The 3,440-nt window shown below is 24.1% G+C and overlaps 1 protein-coding gene across 1 annotated transcript in view; it reads left to right on the top strand.

Moving 5' to 3' along the window:
• The first annotated feature begins 3,096 nt into the window (after positions 1–3,096).
• The window catches only part of LOC101514400 (L-ascorbate oxidase homolog), a 4,314-nt gene continuing 3,970 nt past the window's right edge, over positions 3,097–3,440 (top strand). The window contains exon 1 of the mRNA XM_012718203.3: positions 3,097–3,214. The gene's annotated coding sequence lies outside the window, so the exon portion shown is untranslated. The remainder of the gene's footprint in view (positions 3,215–3,440) is intronic.

The following is a 3,440-nucleotide window of genomic DNA, read 5'->3' on the forward strand; positions in this document are numbered from 1 at the left end:
CACCTTTGTGTGCAAATTCTTTTTCTTTTGAAAGCTGTTTCATGTGTGGTTGGTAGGTGTAAATTAATTTACAACTAAATGGGTGAATTGCGTGAAGAGAATTGATTATGAAATAATTGATTTTAATTAAATTAAATTTAATATTAATTGATTTATGTTTAGATACATTCGTATAAATATAATTTATATAAATTAAAATTTTTAGGTAGTTTTGGTCAAAATTACTTTTAAAAACAAAAAATAAGTTTTTTGATTGTATTTAAAACTATTTTAAATTAAATATTAAATTTAATAAAATATATAAGTATGCATATTATAAATTAAACATAAATTTTTTAAAAATATATAAATAAATATTATTCAAATCACTAATACATAATTAAAGATATTTAAATTTTATACCGTACTTAAATCGCAATTCAATCGATAAATATTAATATTATTAAATTAAAATTTTACAATTGTATATAAGAGTTTAGACAGAAGTTATTTCCACTCCGTTTCTGAAAAAGACTTTCTATCCGCACGAAATAAAAATGCAAGTAAGAAATGGGAAACTAATTAAGCAGCAATTTCAGAGAGCGGTTGAAATAATGAATCCAACACAGATCCATACTAGTCGATCACATTGTCTACAAGTTTGCTTCCACATCCACGTTATACCTCTTGACTTGTTTAAAGTTGAAACCATAGAAATAATACTCCTACATATTTATATAAGAATGTAACATATAATAATTAAACGTAAAGCACAAGAAATGAAAATTTAATTTCTAATTACTACTTATTGTTCTCAATTTGTATGCTTAAGTGTATTCTAGAATCATCAACGGGAATAAGCCTAACGAAAGAACTTAAACGTCAATTTCTTTTTTTAATTTCAATTTTTTTTAAAGTTTTTTATATAGAAATAACACTTTAGAATTTTTTTTAAAGTTTTTCGATATATTTCTTCTTCTGATAAACTTGAAAAGTTTCAAAAACTTTTTTCAAATTTCCTAGAACGAGTAATGTATCGAGAAACATTACAACAATTTTTCTGAAATAATCAGAAAACGTTTTTTAAAATTTCTCGATATACAACTTGTTCTAGACAACTGAAAAAACCCTAAATTTTCTGAAATATCTTTACTTTTTCTTCTCCAATTTTTAATTCATTTGTCATTAATTTATTAGGGTGACTCCTCTTGAGATATGAGAGGAAACTAAAAAGATAATGGGTGCACACTATAGGCTGAATTGATTGAAGGATGTCTTCATAAGACAATGTATTGCAAAGTTATTTGATTGTGCTGTTAGGACATATATAATGACATCTTACCAACAATTTTAAGTAATGACATTCTTTATTTATTGGTTTTGTAGATGTTGTTCATAATCAACACAATAGGAAACAAGTTCAACAATTTCATTGAATCTAGTTGGACCAAAAAAATGTCGCTCATAATATTTAAGTCTTTATGTTTTTTATTCCAACATATATATTATGTATCTTCAATTAACTTGAATAAATGTTGCATTTATATCATATAATCTCTCACATGTAATCAAATAATACTCATCTACTTATATTTTTTGAGAAATTTGAGTAACATTGTATTTTGTTAAGTCATAGACATGTTTTGTCTCTTCTTCGTCTAAACGTCCAACAAATGCATGTCCCTCCAAAATGGTAATTCATGATTGTGAAATCCACAAATGACTTTAATTGTCCATCATAAACAACATTTTAATAGTTTTAATATAAGCTTGATTGAACGACCATACTTTTTTATTGAACTTTGAGTTGAATTTTAAATCATTTGTTATAACCTAGTATTAATTTATTCCTCATTCACAAGTATTTTGTTTATAATACCAATCTCCGTTGTCCAATTCACAACAACTTCTAATGTATCAAATATTTAAAATAAAATATAAATATATTAAATTACAATAATTAATCATAAGAATAGTTTTTACCAATATTAATATTAATTATAATTATTCATATATGATATGTGGTGTGAAAATATTGATAGTATCTATACATATTTTAGTACATAATAGTAGTAGTTTATTCATATCTGCTAAAAATGATATAAATAAATTAAATAATAAAAAAAATTGGTACATATTAAAAAACTAGTTTACAAGCTTTTTAATATAATTGTGTTAACCGAAAAACTTGTGAAACATAATTTAAGGTTTTCATAAAGTTTTTGGAAACGAAAAATCTTGAAATTGTAAATTCGAAAAACTTTGAATAGTGAATAATGAATTGTAAAATTATAAAAATGAATATAATAAAATTGATATTTTTAAAAATTGTGAAGTAGTTGCATAATAGTGGGAGTAAAATAAAATTTTCTAACATTAATAAATATTTAGTAACGATTTTTAAAGAAATCTTTAATAATGTTATAGATTTGGAAATAAGATCTTAGAATTTATTCATTAATAAAAGTATGGTTTAATCTAGCGGGTTGAATGAAGGTTGCAGATTTTATTTTTATTAATACCATTTTATTAGAGAGAAAATAAATTTGTGAATGAATTCAATTTCTGTTAGTACAATAAATTATTTTGTAAATGTTTAACGAGTCTAAAAATTTATTACAATTCATTTGAATACCATCCTTTTGCTTTAAAATTTTTATATGAAAAAAAAGAATTCAATTCATATTTTTTAAACTAAGGTTTAATTGATTAATGTTAAAAAAATGGAAACTAATGCAGAAAAAAAAATGGAAAGTAATAAATGAGGATCCGTTATCGGCTGCGCCGCAACCGGTTTGCGCAGATCTCTACTTTTGGTGCCACCACCGACTCAACCTAGCTTACTACAAAAACCAACTCATCTTGCTTCACATTTTCACGAATTAACCCTTTTAATATGCTTCTCCTAAATCTAAAGCAATCGAGGATTCAAAAATAAGTCCACGTTATTAATAATATTTTATACATTTTACGCGGTGGGATCTTGCTTCTTTCAAGAAACTCTAGTCAACTTCCAAACACATGGGCCTTAAATTTTGAATATTATTAAACAAATAACAATTGGTAATGTTGATAATGCATGTGGTTGTAGTTTACGCATAAATCCATTTTTTTACTCAATCCTAATATATATAGGATTGCTTCAATCACTCTATACTCCATCCTCATATTGTTATTTCTCCTTCTCAATTCCTCTATCTTAGAGGAAGAATTTATTTTTATTTTTTTTAATTTGGTACGTTTTACATTCCTCACTATGAAATTCTAAAGCTTTTCTTTCTTATGTAGTAGTTGTTTCTTGACATGCAACATTCTTTTTGTAGGTAGTAGTGATGGTACATTTTACAATTCAATTTAAACTTCTAGTTTTTCAATATATATATATATATATATATATATATATATATATATATATATATATATATATATTATAGATTTGAGGAGAAAGTTATATAAATAGA

This window comes from Cicer arietinum, chromosome 7 (assembly GCF_000331145.2).
Source record: "Cicer arietinum cultivar CDC Frontier isolate Library 1 chromosome 7, Cicar.CDCFrontier_v2.0, whole genome shotgun sequence".
NCBI classification, from domain to species: Eukaryota; Viridiplantae; Streptophyta; class Magnoliopsida; order Fabales; family Fabaceae; genus Cicer; species Cicer arietinum.